The sequence below is a fragment of the Petromyzon marinus genome, chromosome 50, assembly GCF_048934315.1.
Source record: "Petromyzon marinus isolate PM22_M1 ecotype Great Lakes invasive population chromosome 50, UKy_Petmar_22M1.pri1.0, whole genome shotgun sequence".
NCBI lineage: Eukaryota > Metazoa > Chordata > Hyperoartia > Petromyzontiformes > Petromyzontidae > Petromyzon > Petromyzon marinus.
The window spans coordinates 5,515,477-5,542,446 of NC_133716.1; the positions used below are offsets into that span (position 1 = coordinate 5,515,477).

The window sequence follows — 26,970 nt, forward strand, 5'->3', positions numbered from 1 at the left end:
AGAACCTTCTGGAGGGACCTGGACTATTGCGTAATCCCCCAGACCCCACTGGGGGCCTGGGGTGTGTATCTCCGGTTCCTAACCACCCCCTAGGTTCCCAGGGCCTAACGGCGTTACTTGGTACAGGCCGGACTCGCTGTCGCCCCCCTGTTGACCCATGGCTGGCGCTACACCCGGTCAGTAGTGGTGACGGCGAATCACGCGAACAATACCCGCTACACTAGTACTACTACATCTATACATGTACGCGCTTATAACCTAAAAACCACTATTCCGGAAAGTAAGTTGTACTTGCGTGCCCGTGTTTAATTTGTGTGTTCGATTATTTACCTTCTAAAAAAAGATTAAAACCTGTGCTGTGTCCCGCACCCCCAGAAAGGGCATCTCGCACCTCCAGGGGGTGCGGCTTGCACCCCCAGGTCAAGAAGAAGAAGAAGAATAACCACTGCGTCGAAAGTTTCGTTCAGATTGGGACCATCGTTCCGAGAGTCATCGTGAAACCGACACGTTACAGACGGACAGAGCCGATGCGTCAACTTTCCCCACCTTAGGACCCCCCCCCCCCCCACCGTTTGAATGACAAAAGGTTTTGGGGGCGCGTCTTATAATCCGGTAGCTGTGCAAGTGTGGCTTGTGCGTGTGTCTGACTGGCTGTCCGTGTGTGTCTGGGTGAGCCGTTGTGTAGCGGTGAGCGCGTTGTGCTGCGAAACTGGCGACCCGAGTTCGATTCCCGCGCACGGCTAACACCGGTGACGATTATCTAAACCGGTGCTGGGCCTCCCCTAGGTCGACTCAGCCTCAAGCGAGTACCTTGTGCGATGTGTAAACATCGTCACTGGGGAGACAAAGGTGGCCGGGCGTGGTGCTGGCCACCCATCCCTCGTGTGCTGTGCCGACCTTCATTGTTGCTGCTCTCTAACAACACGGGGGATCTTTGTTGGGTGCGTGTGAGACCAGATTTGTGTTCGTTTATTAGCACCGGCAACCCAAGTTTTGGAGTGCGGTGGCTAGGAGATGTTAACTACCTCGCCTGGTATGCAGGAGGTCGTGGGTTCGATCCCGACCCTGACGCCTGTTGTATATTTGGAGTTTGCGGTGTCTCTCTCACTCATCATCATCACGGTGGCTAGGAGATGTTAACTACCTCGCCTGGTATGCAGGAGGTCGTGGGTTCGATCCCGACCCTGACGCCTGCTGTATATTTGGAGTTTGCGGTGTCTCTCTCTCTCATCATCATCACGGTGGCTAGGAGATGTTAACTACCTCGCCTGGTATGCAGGAGGTCGTGGGTACGATCCCGACCCTGACGCCTGCTGTATATTTGGAGTTTGCGGTGTCTCTCTCTCTCGCTCTCTTCCCGTGGTCGCGTGGATTTTCCTCCGGTTTGTTCGTCCACATTTAGAGATAAGCCAACTTCGTTGAGCTATCATTTGTGATAGCCCGGTCGCTCCTGAAAAAAGAGCTACATAGCATGCTCAGTGGTGCATTAACTGGTAAAATAAAAAAAAATAGTTTAGTCTGAGTTTAGTTTAATAGCTTACGACTTTGCGGAGCATCTTATTATCCGGGGAATAAAGTCGCGATTGTATGTAGACACCAACACGAATAGGTAGACACAATCTCGTCTCTCGACGTACGAAATAAATGAAAGTATTTCTTACATCATCCCATCAAGTAGCAGTGGTTCAAGACAAGGAAACTCCCGGAACATTTTGACATTAATTCATTGTCTCATCAGCAGCAGAGGCAGGATTTCTTGAACAAATGCTTAAATGAACTGCTAATCTTCTAGGCAAGGACCAGTTTTGACATGCAGTGTCTCATCAGCAGCAGAGGCAGGCTTCCTTGAACCAATGCTTAAATGAACTGCCGATATTACAGGCAAGGGCTCTCACTTTACGCTACGGGATCTAAGTTTGACGAAAAATCAAAAGAATAAAGTCATGCATCACTCAAAATAACCATTCGCGGCCGTGTGGATAATATAACAGACGCCAGACAAACAAATAAACGATGCAAAATATAGAGACAAAAAATAGGGGAAAAAACAAGTTTTTTAATGCACACATTTTGATTTGTACTCTAAAGTAGAAAATACATTCTTTTAACCCCAGAAATGATGAAATTTTGATGTGCTGAATAAAAGTGGGTGGCCAAAAAGATGCAAAAAATACAGAACTAACAAAATCTGTCCCGTTCTCTTTGAGCCTTTCCCGTGACGTCTTGAGCCGGCAGTCTTTGATGGGGCCTTGACATGACATCGTCCAACAGTGGATAGAGCAGGGCACAGCTTGAAGAAAACTTCCGAGGGTGAGCATCACGGGAAGAAAAAAAACCACACACACACAAATCAGCCGTTCTAGAAAAATAAAAATAAACTTCACAAGGAGGGAGGAGGGGTGGAGGGTAGGGGGGGGGTGTGCAGAAAGAGGAACACAACACAGATTTACAGGAACTCACACAACATTTGAGACGTCATATTAACTGACGAGAGAGGTGGGTGACGTGAGATCATCTGACGTGAAGCTGGTCGTTGCAATCACGAAGCGAAACGTCGCGCTCGAGTTGCAAGTGTCCGTGGGGTTGACTCTGCCACGTACACAATCCGGTGCCGCTGAACTGCCAGGCCTGACACGTGTTTGTTCACACGACGAACCTCACGAGTTTGACCGTTACCGGTTTGGTGGTCTTTGTTTCACGACGCAATTTTTATACTTTTGACTTGAAGCTTTCGTGACTGCGGGAATTCAGATTCTTTGAATCTTTTCTGTAAAGTCACGTGGATAGGTTCAGAGAAAAGCACAAAATAATAAACTGCGACCGTTCGATCGCAAAACGCGAGCGGTCGTCACGAACGCTTGTGTGTTGCGATCGAAACGTCGTCGTTTGTTGTTATTTTTTGCTTGTTACATTCTTTTTTAACCTATCTACGCGACTTTACCGAAAGACCCAAAGAAGACGCATTTATACTTACGCCATCTAACTTAAAACAAAACAAAAACCTGAATGCGGATCATCGGACTGACGCGTAGGTCAGGGGCTCTGAGCAACCGCTTACCGCTCAGGGCCTGAGTTTAAACCCAGGTTTCAGCCACTGCCTGTGATTGAGCCGAGTGCCCAAGGGGCTCGCCGCTCGCAACGAATGTTTCGGATGTGCAGGGGTGCTTCAAAACGAAATGTTGACACTTCTGAGAATTTGCAACAACACCACGTGAAGCGCTGCTGCCTCCGAGCTCTGGAGACCGCCCGGAGGAGATTCCAGGCCACGTGTTGACAACGATGGCGAACACGTGGGAGACTTTTTGACTTTTTTGAAGCTCTACATCATAGGACCTCCTTTGCCAGTACTAAAATATGATAATAGGTTTTTCCCCTTTTATCTGGCAATGAAACAGGTGTGAGGTTGTTAAAACAACAAACTGAAACCTTTTACAAGGAATCATGTCTGCATTAACCACACTACTTGTGGTCAAAATGCAAACAAAAATAATAATAATATATACATTGTCTTTGAAACTGATTGGTCCACACCATTGGTCCACACCAGAGACAGCTTTCTAAAGAAAGCTTTCTAAAGAAAGCTGTCTCTGGTGTGGACCAATCAGTTTCAAAGACAATGTAGATATTTCGATTTAAAGCTTTCGTGACTGCAATGATTCATCTTCTTTGGTTCTTTCGGTAAAGTCACGTAGAATGAGAATAAAATAATAAATAAATAAAATAACACAATAATATTCTCACGACGTTTCGGCCACAACACAAGCGTCCCTTCACCTGATGAAGGCCGCTTGTGTTGTGGCCGAAACGTCGTGAGAATATTATTGTGTTATTTTATTTTATCAATTTATTATTTTATTCTCATTCTACGTGACTTTACCGAAAGAACCAAAGAAGACAATGTAGATATATTATCAGAGTATGTTTTTGTTTGCATTTTGACCACAACTATTGTGGTTAATGCAGACATGATGCCTTGTAAAAAGGTTTCAGTTTGGTGTTTTAACATCGTAGCACCTGTTTTGTTGCCAGATAAAAGGGGAAAACCCTATTATCATATTTTGAAGCTATTAACATTACATTGATCATATTACAATGCATTATTATGCGTTCTTTTGTCCATTAAAAACGATAGTCTCATACAAGTAATCTTTGGTTCTATCGGTACAGTCACGGAGGTAGAAATAAAACCAAATAAAACAAATCACGACGTTTCGATCGCAACACAAGCGATCTTCATCAGGTAGGACAACCACAGCAAGAAAATTCTGAAGTCGGCCGAAAATGCTGAAGTCGCCTGACTTCAGCATTTTCTTGTTATGGTTGTCCCACCTGATGAAGATCGCTTGTGTTGCGATCGAAACGTCGTGATTTGTTTAATTTTGTTTTATTTCTCCCTACGTGACTTTACCGAAAGAACCAAATATTATGGATTCCTGCAGTCACGAAAGTTTCACATCAAGATTGAACTCCCATACAAGTGTTAAAACATTTTTTTGGAAGTACCCTGCATATATATATCGCGTCGGCGTCCGTGCGAATCACATCTCGCCGATCGATGAGGAACCTCCGGATAGATATATCGATATTTCGATTAAAAGTTTTCGTGACTGCAAGGATTCATCTTCTTTGGTTCTTTCGGTAAAGTCACGTAGAATGAGAATAAAATAATAAATTGATAAAATAACACGATAAAATTCTCACGACGTTTCGGCCACAACACAAGCGGCTTTCATCAGGTGAAGGGACGAGACTGTCTGGAGGACAGCGCTGGAGCGAACACAGCCAAGCTCAGACCGCGACTCTAAGCTTAAAGGTCGCGGTCTGAGCTTGGCTGTGTTCGCTCCAGCTCTGTCCTCCAGACAGTCTCGTCCCTTCACCTGATGAAGGCCGCTTGCGTTGTGGCCGAAACGTTGTGAGAATTTTATCGTGTTATTTTATTTTATCAATGTATTATTATATTCTCATTCTACGTGACTTTACCGAAAGAACCAAAGAAGAAGATATATCGATACTTTGTGATCACTCTCGCACGTGTGCCGGCGTCTCCTGCGTGCCGGCTCTGTACGTTGTGTTGAACTTCTTTCGCACCGTGCGTGATCGAACCGTGCCAATCGGAGGATTATTGCGGAAAGCAAGGGAGGCAGCCGACGCGTTGGTACTCTGGTGCGCGATCCTCCTGTACTCGGAACACCGAAAGTACATATGTTGTTTGAAAAAATATATATAGAGACATATATAATAATGAAATGTCAAGATAATTTTATAAATATACATTTGTCGACGGATTTTTTTATTTTTAAATTGCTGGCAAAAATAATTGCATTAACCACAGGACCAGCATTTGAAAAGTCTTCTGGTTTCGCTACTCTCACCTTGTCAGTGTCTCTATCTATGATCATCATTATCATGATGATCATGATGATCACTTCCGAACGCTTTCCTCCGCCGTTTCGACTCAACCCGACGTTTCATTTGCTCTGCGGAGGATCTCGTTGTAGCCAGCTACCCCGCTAGCTCCATCGACAGCGTGCCCCAGCAGCCACTAACGACGAATTTTTTGTTTTGCCGTCGGGGCTTGCGGAAAATAAAAAAAAAGAAGCCCGGCCAGCAGCCAGCCAAGAAATTCTAGGCGTGGATTATTTGATGAGTCGTTTGATTATTCCGGATTGTGGTGCTGCTGGTGGTGGTGGGGTCTTCCTGTAAGCGAGTGATTGAGTGATTGCGTGGTCAATGAGAATTATGAATAATTATTTGATGTTATTAGGAAGTCTTTCCTTGTGCGTGGGGTGGGGTGGACGAGGAGTGCGTGCGGGCTGGTTGACTGTGGCTGTGGTGGTGGGGGGGGTTAACGGGTTGGGGAGGGGTCCAATCAGATTAAGACGTCAGGTCATGGGGACCCCCCAACAGCTTACCCCACCACCTCACCCCCTCTTTCCGGCTGTGGGCTCGCTCCCTCGCTGGCTCACCAGTGGCAGACTTCCTTGGACCAATGCTGACATGAACTTCCGGTCTTACAGGCGAGGACCGGTTTTGACATTCAGAGTCTCATCAGCAGCAGCAGAGGCAGGTTTGCTTGGAGCGGTGCTGAAGAACGGCCGATTTCACAGGAAAGGGCCGGTTTTGACATTCAGAGTCTCATCATCAGCAGCATTGTCAGGCTTCCTCGGACCAATGCGCCACTAGGCGGTGAGTGGGGGGCCCGCCTCGGCCGTGCCCCCCCCCACTGGACTCAACTCCACCCACCACTCTTCGATGCAGCCGCTGCACGCGCGTGTCGCCCTCTGACTCACGCCGCTCTGCAGCGAGATTCGCACGACGTTCACACGTACCGCGACACTTACGCAAAGGGAGCGCGGTCAGCCAGGGTTGCCTCCCCCCCCCCCCGCGTCCTGCTCCCCATAGATGGCCCCGGAGTCTCCACCGGAATTGGCATCCCCCCCACCTCCCTCACCCACAATTGATAGCTCAAGGAAGTGGCTTGTCATCGCGTGGAAATGTATAGCAACCAAGTACTCGAAACGCGTGATGTTGATTCTAAATGTGGAGGGAAAGTCCCGCAGGACCCGGGGAAAAATCGACGCAACCATGGGGACAGAGAGAGAGATACGGAGACTCCAATTATACAGCAGGCATCAGGGTCAGGATCGAATCCACGACCTCCTGTATAGCAGGCGTACCCCTCCCCTCTCCCCGCCACCGCCCGCTGTGAAAACAGACACCACTTCTCTGACTCGCTACTTCCTTTTAGTTTCTCTCCCCTCTCATCATCATCATCACCACCACCACCACCATCTCATCATCATCGTCATCACCGCTCTCTCATCATCACCACTACCCTTTCATCATCATCATCACCACCCTCTCGTCATCATGATCACCACCTTCTCATGATCATCACCACCACCACCACTACCACCACCACCACCCTTTCATCATCATCATCACCACCCTCTCGTCATCATGATCACCACCTTCTCATGATCATCACCACCACCCTATCATCATCACCACCACCACCACTACCCTCTCACCACCACCACCCTCTCGTCATCATGATCACCACCTTCTCATGATCATCACCACCACCCTATCATCATCACCACCACCACCACCACCCTCTCACCACTACCACCACCCTCTCACCACCACCACCACCACCACCCTCTCGTCATCATCCCCAGCATCTTGGCCCGTCATTCCTTCTCCCCCTCCTCCTCCCCTCCTCCCCTCCTCCTCCCTTCTCCTTGCTGCTGCTATAGCTGCTGCTGCTGCTGTAGCTGCTGCTGTAGCTGCTGCTGTAGCTGCTGCTATAGCTGCTGCTGCTGTAGCTACTGCTGTAGCTGCTGTAGTTGCTGTAGCTGCTGCTGTAGCTGCTGTAGCTACTGCTGTAGCTGCTGCTGTAGCTGCTGCTGTAGTTGCTGTAGCTGCTGCTGTAGCTACTGCTGTAGCTGTTGTAGTTGCTGTAGCTGCTGCTGCTGTAGTTGCTGTAGCTGCTGCTGCTGTAGCTACTGCTGTAGCTGCTGCTGCTGTAGCTGCTGCTGTAGTTGCTGTAGCTGCTGCTGTAGTTGCTGTAGCTGTTGCTGCTGCAACTGCTACTGCTGTAGCTGCTGCTGTAGCTGCTGCTGCAGCTGCTGTAGCTGCTGCTCATCTGGAGCGTTGCCCTCCTTTTTGTCCGTCTCGGGGACTTACCCTCCCTTTGCTGCCCTTTCCTGCTGCCCGAATGCGTTACTTTCCTTTCAAGAAAAATAACAAAAGCCACTCGCAACTTTTTACGGTACAGTATTTGTCTATGTCCCTTTGCCTTAACTTCCTTTCTCCAACCCAAAGACAAAGATCCCCCGTGTAGCCTCAACACAGGCTGTTGGGGCAAGTGCTGTTAGCGAGCACCTATTACGGCACACACGAGGGAGTGGGTGGCCAACACCACGACCGTCCGGCAGCCTTTGTCTCCCAAAGTGGCGATGTTTATTACACACCGCACCAAGTACCCATTTGAGTCTGAGTCGACCTAGGGGAGGCCCAGGACGAGTTCAGATAATCGCCACCGGTCTGTTGGCGATGGCCCGCGAGGTGTCAAACTTGGGTGCGTGGCCGGGTTCGCAGTGCAGCGCGCTAACCGCTGTTCCACCGCTCCCCAAACATTAGCTCTCTCACACACAAACTAGCACGCACACACACTAACACACACACACACTAACATACACACACTAACATACACTAACACATACACTAGCACACACCCTAACACACAAAGACACTAACACACACACTAACACACACTACCACACACACACACTAACGCACACACTAACACACACACACACACACTAACACACACACTAACACACACACTAACACACACACACTAACACACACACTAACATACACACACTAACATACACTAACACACACACTAGCACACACTACCACACACACACACACTAACGCACACACTAACACACACACACACACTAACGCACACACTAACACACACACACTACCACACACACACACTAACGCACACACTAACACACACACACACTAACACACACACACACTAACACACACACTAACACACTAACACACACTAACACACACACACACTAACACATACACGTCAACAATCACTCTGTGGCCCAGAGAGACGGGGAAAGAGATTCATTATTTGGATACAATGGGCGCCCATTCAACGGGCTACTCGTTTAGCATCTCAATGCATCCGCAGGCGTCGGGGCTTCTCTTTGGTAGTCAGCAGGGGTTGAGAGTGTTTGTTGGGAGTGGTTGAGTGGGTGGTGTGGGTGGTAGTGGTGGTGGCTGGGTGGTGGTGGAGTGGATGAGTGAGTGGGTGGGTGGTGGTGGAGTGGGTGGTTGGGTGGTGGAGTGGTTAAGTGAGTGGATGGGTGGTGGAGTGGATGAGTGAGTGGGTGGGTGGTGGTGGAGTGGATGAGTAAGTGGGTGGTGTGGTGGTGGAGTGGTTGAGTGGATGGTGTGGGTGATTGTGGTGGTGGCTGGGTGGTGGAGTGGATGAGTCGTGGTGGAGTGCTGGAATGAGTGGTGTGGATGGTGGTGGCAGGGTGGCGATGGAGTGGATGAGTGCGTGGGTGAATAGGTGGTGGTGGAGTGGTTGAGTGGGTGGTGGTGGTGGAGTGTATGAGTGGGTGGGTGAGTGGGTGAGTCGGTGGTGGTGGAGTGGTTGAGTGGGTGGTGGTGGTGGTGGTGGAGTGGATGAGTGAGTGGGTGGGTGGGTGAGTGGGTGGTGTGGTGGTAGTGGTGGTGGAGTGGATTAGTGAGTGGATGGTGGTGAAGTGGGTGGTGTGGGTGATTGTGGTGGTGGCTGGGTGGTGGAGTGGATGAGTGGTGGTGGAGTGCTGGAGTGAGTGGTGTGGATGGTGGTGGCTGGGTGGCGATGGAGTGGATGAGTGCGTGGGTGAATAGGTGGTGGTGGAGTGGTTGAGTGGGTGGTGGTGGTGGAGTGGATGAGTGAGTGGGTGGGTGGGTGAGTGGATGGTGTGGTGGTAGTGGTGGTGGAGTGGATGAGTGAGTGGGTGGTGGTGAAGTGGGTGGTGTGGTGGTAGTTGTTCGAGTGGTTGGCTGAGTGGGTGGTGGTGGTGGTGGTGGTGATGGAGGTTGTGGTTGAGTGGTGATGTTCGGATGAGCAATTTGTGGTGGAGTCACTCGTGGCGACGATACGATGGTAGTGGTGATGGTGATGGTGGTGGGGTCGCAGGGCGCTATTTCTCAGCAGGTGGCGTGATGAATTTCAAGTGACCACAGCTGTAGCGGACGCTCAACTTGATGTGGTGTTCCGAGGTGTTCCGAGCACACGCGACGCATTCAGCCTCTCGCCTACCCTGACAGGCCCGGCTGAAAGCCCTTCCTGTTTGGCGGTGGTTGTTGGTGGTTCGTGGAGATTGTTGCATACAAAGGCAAGGTCCTGTTAGCGAGCGACTCTTAAGGCCGACTCAACAGACAAAAAGTTCCCTCCGTGTCGCCTTAACATGTCGTTTGGGGCAAGTGCTGCTAGCGAGTAACGCCCGCGAAGATTCGGGCATGACCCACGAGGGGTTGGGTGGCCAGCAGCACCACGCCAGGCCGCCGTCATCGAACTTTTGCCAATGTTCACACATCGCACCAGGTTACTCATTTGAGGCTGAGTCGACCTAGGGGGAATCGAACCTCGCGTTGCCGGATTTCGTAGCGCGGTGCGCTCTTAACGCGACGCCGCCGTTCCCTCGCAACAGAGGCAATACAAAGATCCCCCGTGTAGCCTGAACAGACTTTAGGGGCAAGTTCTATTAGCGAGAAGCGCCCTATGAAGGCTACCGGCACGGCACACGAGGGGGAGGGTGGCCAGCACCACGCTCGGCCGCCTTTGTCTCCCAAGTGGCGATGTTTACACAGCGCAGCGGGTGCTCATTTGATGCTGAGTCGACCACACAGAGACACACACACACACGACTATCCCAAGCCAACCATACACACACACTCTCCCAATTCTCCCAAGACCCCACGCATTCCACTCTCCCTCCCATGGAGACGCTCCCTTGGTGGTGATTGTGGTGGTTGTGGTGGTGGTTGTGGTGGTGATTGTGGTGGCTTTAACGCGTCCCATTCCGACCCCAGTCTCATCTCGACCCGGTGCACTCTCTCCTCTCTCTCTCTGGCGACTCCGTGAGAGACGAGTTGGAGAGCGCGGCTGAGATCAACGGAAGAGTGGGTGACTAATGCAGACTCTGTGTCCTCTTCATCCACAGTCATCATCAGCATCGTCATGTTCGCCACCATCATCATCACCAGCAGTAGCATCATCAGCAGCAGCAACAGCATCATAGTGAAGTTTTTTTGGACGAGATAGCAAAGGAGCGTGTGTGCGGTGTGTGAATGCGCTTCTGCGGCCGTCTGGAACGCTCTTTGCTTCCGATATTAGGAAGCCACTAAGAGATATGTGCCTTTAAATGATCTCGATTTAAAACTCATTTCTTTAGTACTCAGTTTTGTGTTTAATTTCTCGTCCTTCCCCCGCACCTCCGATTAGCGCGGTTGGCTACGTACGGTGCGAAAGAAGTTTAACAAACCTGTGTGTGTATATGTGTGAAAGTGCCAGCATCTACATCGGTGTAATTATCACGATCGTGTCAGCCAACAACGTGATCATCATCATCATTATTAGTATAATCGACGTTTCTCAATGCAATAGCTAATGTGCGTATATCTGCGTGTACATGTGTGCAGTGGTGTGTGCGCGTAGGTCGACTCATCAAATGAGTACCTGGTGCGGTGTGGAAACATCGCCACTGGGGAGACAAAGGCGGCCGGGCGTGGTGCTGACCACCCACCCCTCGTGTGCCGTGCCGGCCTTCAGAGGTGCTGTCACTAACAGCACTTGCCCCGACAGTCCGTTACAGGCTATACGGGGGATCTTTGTCTTTGAGTGTGGATGTGTGCCCGCATCTTCATCAGGGTAATATCATCATCATCATCGTGTTCAGTCAACATTGTCATAATCAGCATCACCGAGACGTATGGACAGGAGATCTAAATAGCGCGCGTGTGTGTGTGTAGAGTGCGGAGCGGTGGCGCAGTGGTTAGCACACTGCGCTACGAACCCGGCAACCCGAGTTCCATTCCGAGCTTACGATCAATGATAGTAATGAATATCCGAACCGGTCTGGGGCCTCCCCTCGGTCGACTCAGCGTGCAAACGAGTACCTGGCGCGGTGTGTAAATATCAGAACTGGGGAGACAAAGGCGGCCGGGCGTGATATTGACCAAACACCCCCTCGTGTGCCGTTCCTGCCTTCATAAGGTGCTGCTCGCTGAACATAAATTTGGCCAACAAAGGTTCATATGAACCACGTGTGTGTGTCTGTGTGTGTCTTCTTCATCATCATCAGCAGCAGCAGCCATGGTCAACTCACTGCTGGATGAAGGCCTCCCTAAGCGCCTTCCATTTAATGTTTCCACGTGTCGCCACTGGGGAGACAAAGGCGGCCGGCCGTGGTGCTGGCCGGCCACCCAGCCCCCCTTCTCGCGCACCCTTCCACCCTTCGCAGGTGCCGCTTCTCGCCAACAGCACTTGCCCCAACAGTCTGTCGAGGCCACACGGGGGACCTTTGTCTTTGGTACATTACATATGGCGGGCAGCAACGTGAGCGGGAGTCGTGAGTGCCCTCCCTGTGCGCGGTTTTTTTTTTGTTTGTTGAGCGACGCCGAGATTCCTACTCGCGGATTCCTCCAGAATCGCGTTGGACCCCGTTCGTTCTAGACATTGTGTCGTGGTCTTCCTAGACTGCGGAGATAGCTCGGCAGGTGATGTCCCCCCTCCACCCCCTCTCTCTCCACCTCCTCATTGTCTGTGATTGCATCGCGTCGCGCGTGCCGCATTCACAAGCATTGTTTTATTATCTGATATATTGGCACCATCGATGGGGACTGCATTTGTGTTTGTGTTTTTGTGTGGAGCGGTGGTGCAGCGGTTAGCGCTGCGCTACGGAACCTGGCGACTACGGGTTCGATTCCCGCTCACGGCAAAAATCGGTGACGATTATCTGAGCCGGTCCTGGGCCTCCCCTAGGTCGACTCAGCATCAAATGAGTAACTGGTTGCGGTGCGTAGCAAACATCGTCACTGGGGAGATAAAGGCGACCGGGCGTGGTTTCTGGCCACCCAGCCCCTCGTGTGCCATGCCGACCTTCATAGGTGCTCGCTGACAGCACTTGCCCCAACATTCTGTTAAGGCTACACAGGGGGGGAGGGGTCTTTTGCCTTTTGAGTTTTATTCGATTAAATTATTGGGGAGCGGTGGCGCAGTGGGTTAGCTCACCGAACACGAACCACCCGAGTTCGATCCCCCTCGCTCCCTCCCTCCCCACGCGCTCACGGGTCGACTCAGCCTGAAATGAGTTTACCACCTGGCCGCGGTATGTAGACATGCGCACGGGGGAGACAAAGGCGGCCCGGACGTGGTGTTGGCCTCCTAAGTGCCCTTCGTGTGTCGCGCCGGGCCTTAATAGGCGCTCGCTAACAGCGCTTGGCCCAACGGCCATGTTAAAGGCTATCCGGGGGATCTTTGTCTTTGCTATATTATCAATGGATTGTCTCTCAAATACTAGTACGGTAATTGTGTGCGTGGTGTTGTGCATTCTCAATAGCTTAATTGCATTCGTCCTAAATGCAATGTGTGTAATTGTGAGATTGTGTTCGTGTGTGTATATCATTTGTGTCATCGACGGCTTGCGTCCGTATCAGACACACTGCAATGTGTATTGTATTATTGTCTTACCGCATTGTTGTTACATTCGTATTTGTGTCTACAGTATTTTTGTACTCCAGTATACGCTGTGTGTGTGTGTACGCGTGCGTTTAGGTGTGCGTGTGCGCATTCTGCAATTATTTATGTGATTGTGCTTAGGTACATACGATGGGCAGTTACGCGTGTAACGTGTGTTTCTATGTGTGTCTAAGCTGCATAATAATTATGCAATTTCCCTTGTGTGTGTTACCCCTAAGCCGGTTGTGTGCGGCTGGCTGTGATGATTGTGTGTGTGTTTGCTTAAGTATGTATGATCTCTTCTGTTCCTGTAATTACACATTGTATGCAATCATGCGCCTTATGTAATTATATATGCGTGTGTCTCTTTGTATTTATCCTTGCATTCACGATCCACGGATTAATTTCAGTCGTCGCTTGCCGGCGTGAAATACCCATCGATCCCGGCACACCGCATCCAGTATACATCCCCGAAATCGCCTCCCTCTCTAAGCCTCCTATGTCAGTGTAGCCGCCGCAGCCCCAAGGGACACATTTCAATGCGGAATAACGCCACAATAAAATCAGTTGTCTTCATGGACGATGTCCGTGCTGCGATGTGCGTTGTGTGTGGGGAGCGGTGGTGTAGCGGTTAGCGCCACGCTGTGCTACGAACCCGGCGACCCGAGTTCGATTCCCCGCTCGCGGCCAACACCCGGTTAATATTATCTGGTCCGGTCCCGGGCCTCCCCTAGGTTGACTCGGCCTCAAAAAAATCCCGGTGCGGTGTGTAAACGTCGCCGCTGGGGAGACAAAGGCGGTCGGGCGTGGTGCTGGCCACCCATCCCCTCGTGTGCCGTTCCGGCCTTCATTGGTGCTCGCCAACAGCTCTTGCCCCTACAGTCCGTTAATGCTATACTGGGGGTCTTTGTTTGTGTTATGTATATGCGCTTGTGTGTGTGTCTGTGTGTATATATATAACAATCAGAATATCAATTCATCCCGGAGAAATCAGATGAGCTACGGAGCACATTTTTTTATTCATAAATGTCCAGTGCGTAGAGCCATATGCCCCCGTGTGTGTTTTATGAGATGTGTGTGTGTGTGTATACTGTGCGTGCGTGTACATATATATTTGTGTCGTAGGGAATGGTGGCGCAGTGGTTAGCGCCCTGGGCAACGAACCCAAAACAGCCCGAGTTCGATTCAAGCTCGCAGCCAAACAAAACACCGGCGACGAATATCTTGAACCGGTCCTGGGCCTCCTCTCCTAGGTCGACTCAGCCTTAACAAAAAACAATTGTGCCTGGTGCAGTGTGGGTACGCATCAGGTCTCAGCGAGACAAAGGCGGCCGGGCGTGGATTTGGCCACAGCTTTTCTTCGTTTGTATGGCCTTCATAGGTGCTACTCGCTTGCAGCACTTGCCCCAACAGTCTGTTAAGGCTAGACGGGGGATCTGTGTTTGTATATGTGCGTATGTGTGTATGTATATATATGTGTGCACTCTGTAGTGTTTTGCGTTTTATGTGCCAATGTTTCGTACTGTATTTTAATCTGCGTGTGTGTTAAAGGCAATACATTATTGTACTGCACGGAATTATGCAGTCTTGTGTTATGTATCAGCTGTTTTACACGTGCGCATTGTCACGCGTTATGATCAATGCGGGGCACGTGTTAGTGCCCACGTAATTACACGTACGCATGCGTGCGTTGTGCATAAGTTTTGATCATTTCACTTTGAATATCAATACGTTTATTGATTAGTATAATTATTTATGCGGTTTTGTTTCGTTTGTTGCTCAGTAGCTACTGACAGTATAACTTTCAAATGCCGATTTACATAACAGGCCATTGGACAAAAACATTGTTAACATGTCTATGCTTAAAATGTGCGCATTGATGTATAATTTACGTATGTGTTTGTTTATATTATGTGCGTGTGTCGGTGTGTGCAAGGGTAGCGGTAGTGCAGCGGATAGCGCGTTGCGCTACGAACCCGGCGACCCGGGGTTCGATTCCCGCTCACGGCGTCCTGGTCTAACACAGTGCGTGAACCACTGCACCACCGCTCCCCACCACCACCACATATATACATACATTAAACAAAGACAAAGATCCCACCTGTAGCCTTAACATGCGATTGGGGCAAGTGCTGTAAGCGAGCACCTATAAAGGCCGGAACGGTGCACGAGGGGTGGGTGGCCAACACCTCGCCCGGCCGCCTTTGTATCCCCAGTGGCAATGCTTGCTACACGCTGCACCAGGGGAGGAGGCTCAGGACCGGTTCAGATATGCGTCACTGGAATCGAACTCGGGTCGCCAGGTTCGTGTGCGCTGCCATACCAAGACTCCCCCCTATAGCCCGAACAGACAAAACAACAACAATCGCCATTCGCCATGGCGCTTGTGCCAGGCTAGGTGTACGTTAAGGCCACGTGAAGTGTCGAACGTCCCTACTACGCCAACTCGCTGCACTTTAGCCACCCGGCGCTCCTTCGCCCTCCGTTGTTGTTGCGACAACAACTGTCCTCTTCCAGAGGGCCCTCCTCCTCCGGAACAGATAACCACAAACCATCGCTTGCTGCTGCCACAGGATCGCAGGCGGCGTAACCGACTACTTTTCAAGTTGCCTGGAAGCGAACTTTGGGGGGCGTCCCTCTGCTGATTGTCCAAACGCAATTCTTGTCGAGAGCACACCACGTGCCCCAACCTCCCTCCCTCTGGGGTGGCCGAGATCAAAACTTCAAGAGTTGCGCCTGGACATCGGCAGCGGGCGCCCGATTCCACCGCTCGCCGCCCGGGAATCCGCACGAGCCGTCGCCGCCGCCGCTCCTCGCCACGACAAAACGTGGACACGCTGGCCAGCCGAGGGAAAGAGATGGGGAGGGGTTGAGGTTTACTTTTAAAAACGGACTCGTGCATTTGTGAAGTTCGGGATTTTGTGATTCCGTTGCTCTCTTCTCTTCCTCTTCCCTCCCCACCGCACCCATGCACCCCTCTACCGTGACCAACTCCCCTCCCCTACCCTTGCCCTATCCCCATACGGACCCCTCTTATTCCCTTGCTCCGCCGGTGCTATTTAAATAATGACTTTGTTTATTCCGTTGAAAAATATGGAAAAAGCGGTTCAACGAGCGTAAAATGTCACCAGGTACACAAGATAGTTCATTTAGTTCATAGTTCATTTATTTTGGTATAGCCCTGTGAGCCATTCGGCTCTTGAATCGGGTGCAACCGCAACAAACAAAAAAAACATGAACAAGAAAACATCTTCAAGTGATTATGTCACTGTGCAAACAGAAAATGCAGGAAAAAAAACATCAAAAATGTTCCTGTGCCACAAGACGCGTTGTGGCACAGGCAACCACCGGTAGAGAAAGATAATCGATTGTGATTGTTTGATGATTCATCAAAGCCATTGTAGTTTCTGCTCTCCACGCACAACACTATCGCGGTTGGAGGATCATGATGTGAAATTTGTGTTATGCCGCTGTGTACGTGGTGGTAAGATGTTAACTACCTCGCCTGGTATGCAGGAGGTCGTGGGTTCATTCCCGACCCTGACGCCTGCTGCTGTATTTTTGGAGTTTGCGTGTCTCTCATCATCATCATCATCACGGTGGCTATGAGATGTTAACTACCTCGCCTGGTATACAGGAGGTCGTGGGTTCAATCCCGACCGTGACGCTTGCTGCTGCTGTATATTTGGAGTTTACGTGTTTTTTTCTCCTTCAAATTGCCACGTGCTGATTGCGGTCGTTTCCGCAGACTCGCCGGGCTTGTACGTGCGTGTACGTTGAACTTCTTTCGCACCGTACGTAGGCTACCGTGGCGAATCGGGCGGCGGCGAGTGGTAAGGACAGCAACCATTGGAGTCATGGGATAATGCTCAGAGGCTGGGGTGACCGTCAGTGAGTGCCTCTTAGGACGTTCATAATGGCCGTGTCGAAGGCATTGTGTGCGTGTGTGTGCGTGAACTTCTTTCCCACCGTACGTAGCCAACCATGGCTAATCGGGAGGTGCGGGGGGGGGGTCAGGACGAGGTGAGTTGAAGGGCGACTCTTCAATGTCAACCGCCACGCGAGCTCAAACGACCGGCAGCGGTGTCGTCACGACTTCTCTTGCTCGGCTGCGTTGGGTGGTGGAGGGTCTCATGACACAGGTTCGGTCAGATCATCGCAGAGTGGCCTCACCCCAGCAAACATCCATCATGAATCGGAATGTTGTGCAGCAAAACACCAATCGTGTTGAGAATCGAAAGCAATGTATACTGTTGGCGCATACTCTTACAAATCGGACGCAGTGTGCAATGGGGAACTCGGATGGCGCAGAGCCAGAAGTCAAAGTCCCTCGTGCAGTAACCCGAACAGAGAGCCTGAACCAGGTGAGAGCCTGGACCAGGTGAGAGCCTGGACCAGGTGAGAGCCTGGACCAGGTGAGGGCCTGAACCAGGTGAGAGCCTGGACCAGGTGAGAGCCTGGACCAGGTGAGAGCCTGAACCAGGTGAGAGCCTGGACCAGGTGAGAGCCTGGACCATGTGAGAGCCTGAACCAGGTGAGAGCCTGGGCCAGGTGAGAGCCTGAACCAGGTGAGAGCCTGAACCAGGTGAGAGCCTGGACCAGGTGAGAGCCTGGACCAGGTGAGAGCCTGGACCAGGTGAGAGCCTGAACCAGGTAAGAGCCTGGACCAGGTGAGAGCCTGAACCAGGTGAGAGCCTGAACCAGGTGAGAGCCTGAACCAGGTGAGAGCCTGGGCCAGGTGAGAGACTGAACCAGGTGAGAGCCTGGACCAGGTGAGAGACTGAACCAGGTGAGAGCCTGGACCAGGTGAGAGACTGGACCAGGTGAGAGCCTGGACCAGGTGAGGCCTGGACCAGGTGAGAGCCTGGACCAGGTGAGTGCCTTGAGCTGCTGGCTGGCTGCTGCTGCCGTTGCTGGTGGTGCAGCTCCGGAGAGAACGCAGCTCAGCGTGGGCGGCCCTGTTTCCGGGTACGACGAGAAACGTCGTCGTCGTCGTCATTCTGGACGCGCTCCGGAGGACGCGGCGGGTTTGCCGTGGTCAGTGGAGCGAGATGGGTGGAGGAGAGGTGCCGGGCGGGAGACCTCGACGAGAGGTCGCATGCAACTTGCCGTCCAAATAAAGCAACCATCTTCACGAGCAACCTGCTTCCACCGTGCCTCCTGTTAACACAACCCCCGTCTCTCCTTCCCTACCCCATCATCCTCATACTGCTACTCCCTGCCCCCAGCTACGACCAGGGCTACCACTACCACGATCACTAACCCAACCCCTATCACTACCCCTACCCTATCACTACCCCAACCCCTATCACTACCCCGATTACTACCCAAACCCCTATCACTACCCCAACCCCTATCAATACCCAAACCCCTATCACTACCCCTACCCTATCACTACCCATATTACTACCCCGATTACTACCCAAACCCCTATCACTACCCAAGCCCCTATCACTACCCCGATTACTACCCAAACCCCTATCACTACCCCAACCCCTATCAATACCCGAACCCCTATCACTACCCCTACCCCTATCTCTACCCAACCCCTATCTCTACCCCAACCCCTATCACTACCCCAACCCCTATCACTACCCCAACCCCTATCACTACCCCAGCCCCTATCTCTACCCCAACCCCTATCACTACCCCAACCCCTATCTCTACCCAACCCCTATCACTACCCCAGCCCCTATCTCTACCCCAACCCCTATCACTACCCCAACCCCTATCACTACCCCAACCCCTATCACTACCCCAACCCCTATCACTACCCCAACCCCTATCACTACCCCAACCCCTATCACTACCCCAACCCCTATCACTACCCCAGCCCCTCCTTAGCCCCGAGTCCCTTCTGTCAACATAACTACATCACCACCACTCTTAATATCAACCCCACTCATTATTATCTCAACTGCTTTCATCCTATGTATAATTTGTATAATTGTTGTAAAGCGCCTTGGAATAAGGTGCTATATATGTATATATAGTAGAACCCCTCTTAACAACGGTTATTGGTTACACGACGCCGGTCGTAAAGTGATTTGGTCGGTAAGCGAGATAGGAAATAGACGTTAAAGGTTTAATTCGTTCTGATAGCATCGAAAGTTTCCCCTTTTCACCCAAAAAAACGCACGTTTATAATATTTAAACAATGCATATTCATACATAAAGATAATAAAACCATAATAAACACGTAACGTTAAAACAAACATGGTTAATCAATGCATTAATTAATATTTGCTGTTCCTGCAACAGCCCATCGTGAACACGGGAATGGTCGGTAACGGTAAGCAAACACATTGGGCTCTATGGAGCCACTACACTACTATACACTTCTATACACTACATTATACACTACACTACATTATACACTACACTGCTATACACTACTATACACTACTATACACTATACACTACACTACTATATACGCTACTATACACTACATTATACACTACACTACATTATACACTACACTACATTATACACTCCTATACACCACTACATACACTACTATACACTACACTACTATACACTACTATACACTACATTATACACTACACTACATTATACACTACTATACACCACTATATACACTACTATACACTACTATACACCACTATATACACTACTATAAACTATGCACTACTATACACCACTATATACACTACTATAAACTATGCACTACTATACACCACTATATACACTACTATAAACTATGCACTAATATACACCACTATATAAACTACTATACACCACTATATACATTACTATACAGTACTATATACACTACTATACACTATACACTACTATACACCACTATATACACTACTATACACCACTATTTACACTACTATACACTCCACTACTATACACTACTATACACCACTAAATACACTACTATACATGACACTACTTATAGACTACACATTGGGCTCTATGAAGACCCGTCGTTAAGCGATTAGTCGTTAACAGGGGTGATCCTTAACAGGGGTTCTACGGTTTATCCATCGATATACGATGAGAGAGAGAGAGAGAACGATCCTGCACCGTTATAATATCCACGCTGCAGACGCAACCTTGAACTGGCAACCGTGGCGCGGCATTAGGCGCGCGCGCGATTCTACGACGTCACAAGCGTGGCCATTGTGACGTCACCCGCGCGAGCGTTTCGTCACCACCACCCCCCCCCCCCCCTAAAGGCTCCTCCCCGCGAACGCCGGTTCCGTATCCGTGGAGCTGCATTTAGAAAGCGGGGCACGTTGCGCTATCCCTCCCTCCGCTCCTCTCGATCTTTGTTGTGGCGAGTTGGCCTCGAAATGTGACGACTCGGCTCCTCCTGCTGTCGTCGCTGTCGGGCAGTGTGAGCGATTGCGTGCGAGTCTTTTGAGGACACAATGCGGTGGGAGAATGGGGGGGGTGGGGGATCTTTGGCTTTGTGAGTGTGCGTGCGTGTGTGTGTGCGTGTGTGTGTGTGTGTTGAATTCACGCATGTTGAACTTCTCTTTCGCACCCGACGTAGCTCAACGTGCTCACCGGCGCACTGCGTTAGGAAGCCGGTGGCAAACCCGAGGTCGATTCCCGCTCACGACCAATAGTTACGGTGGTGAGTATCTGGACCCGGTCCCGTGCCTCCCCTAGGTCGATTCAGCCATAAATGAGCGGCTGGTGCGGTGCGTAGTAAAACATCAGCACTGCCGGGCACAGTGCTGGCCATCAACCCCGTCGTGTGCTGTGCCAGCCTTAATAGGTGCTCGCTAACAGCACTTGCACCCAAAGGTCAGATAAAGGCTTTCGGGGTCCCTTTGTCCTTGTTTTGTGAGTGTGTGGAGTTTGTATGTTTTTTTTGGTTTAACATTGATTTATGTTTTAGGTGTAATTTTGCAATTCCTTTGTTGTGTTTGCTCTCGGTTTCGTTACGCTGTTACTTGTGTGCAACGATTTATCCCTTCCTGTAATTCGTTTTTGTTGTTGTTGTTGTTGACATTTTTGTGACACAGGCTCCAGTCTTGCAAAAGTGAGACTCCTCCATCCTAGTCTCTCCGAGTTCCCTCACCTGGTTAAACAAAGTAAACGTGAACCTTTGGCGGGCGTTCCGTCATTTGCGTCACCCACCTATATCACCGCCCTCGTCACGGCGTGCCCTGCCCATGCCTGCTGATAACTTTAGATATGGTTTGCATTAAAGTGCATATGCTTTGTTTAAAACCACGTGCTCCTCCTCTCTGTCTCGCTAGGATTTCAAGCACGCACCTCTTCCATGTGCGTTGCACACCTCTCACACTTTTGTTCCATTATTCTCACCGCGTGTCTGATCAGTATGTCATGGCATGTTAATATATCACGCACACCTTTATGTAATGCATACCCTTTGACATACATTCAAGTTTCCGACTAAGATTTTTTTGATATTCTTATGGGAAAAGTGGAAATGTGTGCGTTACGTGATTCACCACACTCACACTGTTGACCCCATCATTCCATGACATCACTTCCTTACGTCATCCATTAAAAAAAGCAATTGTGATGTATTTTATGCAACCATTGTTACACAACCGACACGCACTCCAACCAGAACTCTGATTATCAGAGTGCTGTTTTTTTTTGTTTGCATTCTGACCGCAAGTATTGTGGTTAATGCAAACATGATCCCTTGTAAAAAAAAAAAGTGTCAGGTTTGTTGCCAGATAAAAGGGTAAAAACCTATTATCATATTTTGCTACTGGCAAAGGAGGTCTCATGATGTAAACTCTTGAGTGCCACTCCGGGTGCTTGGCATGGCCCAGCCGGAGCGCGTTCGTCGCCTGCTGCAGAGGTTCACGCAGTGGCCGCCTTGATTATTACTGCGGTTGTGTTTGTAATAACCGTAAAAAAAAACCCGGTAACGAAGTACCGTACACTCCGCGCTGTCTGCTTCACTCGCGGCCATTAATTCGTAAGAATAAGGCCATCACATTGTCAGAATAAGAATATTTATATATATACTGGAGGAATCCAATGAGCTTTAAAGCTACTTTTCATAGATGTCCAGTAGCCTGGCGTCAGCATCCAACTTTGCTCATTTCAAAAAAATATCTAAGGGGTACCACAGTAACTACCTAACCTGATATGCAGGAGGTCATAGGTTCGATCCCGACCCTGACGCCTCTATATTTGGCGTTTGCATGTTTCTCTCTCCGATGTCGCGTGCATTTTTCTCGAGTCCTCCGCTTTTTCCCTCCAAATTTTAAATCAACGTGCGTTTAGCGTACGTGATAAGCCACTTCGTTGCACTATCATTTGTGATAGCCAGGTCGCTTCTGACGAAGAGCTACATAGCTCAGTGGGCCCTACCTGGTAACATAAAAAAATCGTTTAGTTTAGTATAGTTTATATCGCAAATCACTGAATTTGGATCTCACACACACCAGCGATCATCGCCCCCCCCCCCCCCACTTACTGGTAGACTGACCCCCCCTCCCCCCACACGTTCCTCTTGCAAATGAGACGATGCTGATCATTCGAGTTCTCACGTGGTCAATTGAACTAATCTTGAAAAATTCCAACGCCCGTCGATCCGTCTCCGTTAACCCCTCCTCCATCCTGCGTGGGCTCGCACGTGCGTCCGTGCGCGGGCACGCACGCGCTCCAAATCGTCAGGCTGCACGCAATGCTTCCCCATGAGCGACACCCGTCACAATCTCCCGCTCCGGATTACATCATCGACGCTTTCCTATGCCCACGCTCGCTTTCCTCTTCTGAATGTACGAGTCGGTGCTTGATCCCACCCCACCGTGAGATTATCGACATCCTGCACAAGGCGTGAATGAAAGCCTTCGAGATATCGTTTTATCTTTGCGCAGAAGAAAGGTTTGCGGTGGAACGGTGACGCGGTGGTTACCTCACCGCTGCGCTGTAAACACCCAATCCTGCCTCTTATTTCCAAACCCACGGCTAACATCAGTGGCAAGTGATATCTGAATCGGTCCTGCCCAAATTGGGCCCCTCCAATCACCAACCCGCACTGACTGCTTTGGTGAAGTATGGTCGAACGTAACCACACGATTGGCACTGCTTGGGAAGAAGGCCACCTTCCAGCGATACAGAAAATATAAATATTTTATCTTATTGATTTTTATAGGTAAGAAGGCGCAGCAGACCCAACAAAGTGCTTCCAATATTACTTTCTAAATGACAATCATCACACTATATATTTAGTTATTTCGGTAAAGTCACGTTTAAGGGAAACAACAACATAATAAAATATATATAAAACAATAAAAATTATCACGACGTTTCGACCATAACACAAACGGTCGTCTTCAGGTTTGTGTTATGGTCGAAACGTCGTGAGAATTTTTATTGTTTTATATATATTTTATTATTTTGTTGATTCCCTTCAACGTGACTTTACCGAAAGAACTAAGAATATGAATTACTGCAGTCACGAAAGCTTTAAATCAAAAATCATCACACTGTCAGTCACAGCACTTGAGTAATATTGCGGAGTGGACTAATGACTAACGTTGATCAGAAGGAGCCACAGACGTACGATATTGATGCTGACGTGTGTACCTTTGACCTATATAATGGAAACTTGCGACCGTGGGCGCTACATTGGTCTGCGTGTTTTCAAAGTGTATAGCAGTCCTCTAAAGTCTCTTTCCCAGGACGTCACTGGATGGCCCAGAGGTCGGAGCGTAGAGCCAGCACCGGTTAGATGCTTCCTTTGAAAAAAACGTGGGATTCGATTTATACAGGAACGCAAGAACTCACTTGGTGGCTCATCAACCTAGGAACCCACGGACTTGCAAAGAGATCCACCGATTAACATAGACACCCATAGACACACACACACACATTGAGTTGTGTTTAGAGTGAGAACTCAAGATTAGCGAGTCGGTGATCTCAGCCCGCTCACCAATGATCGGACACATTACATGTTGGTTTTGCACTCGATTTCAGCTGTGCAGTGATGCAGTTGATAGACTCTTCACTGGTTTCATCCTCTTGCTGGAACTCATGAGCACAGTAGCCAGCGAACGTGTAAATTGCGGTGGAGGAAACGACTGCTCAGTGTGTCGTGCAATCAACGACCATAGCGGAACGCGCTCCCCCGTGACATGACGGAGGAAATTTCACACCGACAACAATACATTTGATTTGTAAATTAAGCTTGCCCTGCTGCAGCGTTTGCTCCATTTACAAGTGATGCGTTTGTGTATTGTGTACATTGCAGATGGAATCGATAGCCCACGCCGAACCATCGTGTAAAGCAGGGGCGGGGAACCTTTTTTCTGCCAAGGGCCACTTGGATATTTATAACATCATTCTCGGGCCATACAAAATGATCAACTTAAAAATTAGCCTGTTATATTCGGTCAAACATTGAATTAACTCACCCACAATGCGATGGCTGGAACTGCTTCTCTTTGGCGGGGCGTGTGATGATGTTAGCTGGTATTGACGATGTTAGTTGGTATTGACAATGTTAGCTGGTATTGATGATGTTAGCTGGTATTGACGATGTTGCTGCTACTCGCAACTGCCTTTCCAGGTTTGCTCTACCTATATTTATTGAATTTCGAGTCCCGCCTGCGGTTGCCTTGGCAGGGCCAGACGTTCCCCAGCCCTGGTGTAAATGGTGAAACCGCCCCACTTGAAGTACAATTCAGAGCTGGCACTGCCCGTGCGAACGCAACTGACATACTCACAACAGCAACAATCGCCATTCGCCACCGAGTGACGGTTGACCCCCACCGCGACGCTTGTGCCAGGCTGGGTGCACACTGAGGCTGCCACGTGAAGTGTGGAAAGGCTCCGCTGGCTGGCAGGAGGACACGGGAAGAGACCCGGACGCAGAGATGAACTGAACTAGGGTTGGCAAATGCGGTGGCGTGATTAGCGTGGCTGGCATGTGGTGCACAGATGGTGATGCATCCGCCAGTCATCTCACTCAAGTGGCGAAGTAACGAGGAGGTTATCGGCTCGATCAGATGGTGCCCACACCAATATTTGATTCGTGTCACACGGTTGTGAGCGAGGCTGCGTGTATGTCGCGGCTCCTAAATTGCCTAAATCACATCATGAAGCATTATCATGAACAACATTAATTCAAACCGCGTTTCTAAATGATGTTGTTTGTTCTTAAATCTTGACTTAAAGCTTTCGTGACTGCAGGAATTCATATTCTTTGGGTCTTTCGGTAAAGTCACGTAGATAGAGAAAATAATAACAATGAAATATTTTTTAAAAAGTGAATGAAAAATAAGAAAAATAATAATAAATGTGTTTGCTCTACTTTGTATTTCTGACGCTGTTGTGAAAAACATATCAAAAATATAAAACATATCAAAAATATAAAACGTATCAAAAATATAAAACGTATAAAAAATATAAAACATATAAAAATATAAAACGTATCAAAAATATAAAACGTATCAAAACTATAAAACGTATTAAAAATATAAAACATATAAAAAATATAAAACATATCAAAAATATAAAACATAAAAAATATAAAACGTATCAAAAATATAAAACATATCAAAAATATAAAACATATCAAAAATATAAAACATATCTCACGGTGTATATATATTCTTGGTTCTTTCGGTAAAGTCACCACGTTGAAGGGAAACAACAAAATAATAAAAATATAAAACAATAAAATTCTCACGACGTTTCCACTGCAAACACAAGCAATCATCATCATCATCAGGTGTGAAAACCACAACAAGAAATATCTCACGGTGGTTTGTCAAGGGGGAGCCTACAACTCGTAGCTGCGGCCACAACGGGGGAGTGGGGGGCAAGGCACCCCCGGCCTGCCCCCCACGACTTTTCCGATGAGTCCACTGCCTTGCTGATCGTTTTGGTGTCAGATCGTTTCCAGGGCTGGCGAGCGAACGCGCATTCACGACTATAGCTCGCCGCCAGTCGACGTAAAGATTCTGGTAAATAAATGTGTAAAAAAATAAAATCAATTGTTGCTGGTGTCCGCGTCCATACTTCTTTGGTTCTTTCGGTAAAAAAAAAACACGTAGGTATTAAATAAAATAAATCACGATGTTTATTTCTATCGAGGTATAAAATAAAATAAATCACGATGTTTATTTCTATCGCAACGCAAGCGGTCGTCCTCAGGCAGAAACAAATATAATCCAGAAGTGGAGCTGCTGAACGCGTCCATCTCGGTCAGGTCATCCGGGGAAAATGATTCGCCACTTTCTGCACCATTCGTCTTAAGGGGCCATCCATTTAGTAGGTTCGCAAAAATCCGTCGAAACTTGGACCCCTCCCACCCTCCCTGTAATGCACGCGAACTTTTCACGTGTTTATGCAAACAGATAGTCCACCGCCGGAATATCTAACTCATTTGAAGAAGCGCGTTCTCCCAAACACCTCCGATGAGCGCGGTTGGCTACGCACAACGAAGATCAAAGGGCGCCACAGTGGCTAGGAGATGTTAACTACCTCGCCTGGTATACAGGAGGTCGCGGGTTCGATCCCGACCCTGACAATGCCTGCTGTATATTTGGAGTTTGCGTGTCTCTCTCTCATCATCATCACGGTGGCTAGGAGATGTTAACTACCTCGCCTGGTATACAGGAGGTCGTGGGTTCGATCCCGACCCTGACAATGCCTGCTGCTGTATATTTGGAGTTTGCGGGTCTCTCTCATCATTATCACGGTGGCTAGGATATGTTAACTACCC

General features: G+C 49.3%; 1 long non-coding RNA gene across 7 annotated transcripts; it reads left to right on the forward strand.

Moving 5' to 3' along the window:
• Positions 1–10,512: 10,512 nt before the first annotated feature.
• LOC116953215 (uncharacterized) lies at positions 10,513–25,837 on the forward strand. 7 transcript variants are annotated; one of them, XR_012947178.1, is made up of 4 exons: positions 10,515–10,713; positions 11,233–20,880; positions 21,512–21,536; positions 24,493–25,837. It is a non-coding gene; the product is annotated as an uncharacterized LOC116953215 (long non-coding RNA). The 7 variants fall into 7 exon arrangements; XR_012947180.1 differs by having other exon boundaries at positions 10,517–10,713; positions 11,233–19,562; positions 20,797–20,880; positions 21,512–25,837; XR_012947176.1 differs by having other exon boundaries at positions 10,513–10,713; positions 11,233–21,536.
• Positions 25,838–26,970: the final 1,133 nt, after the last annotated feature.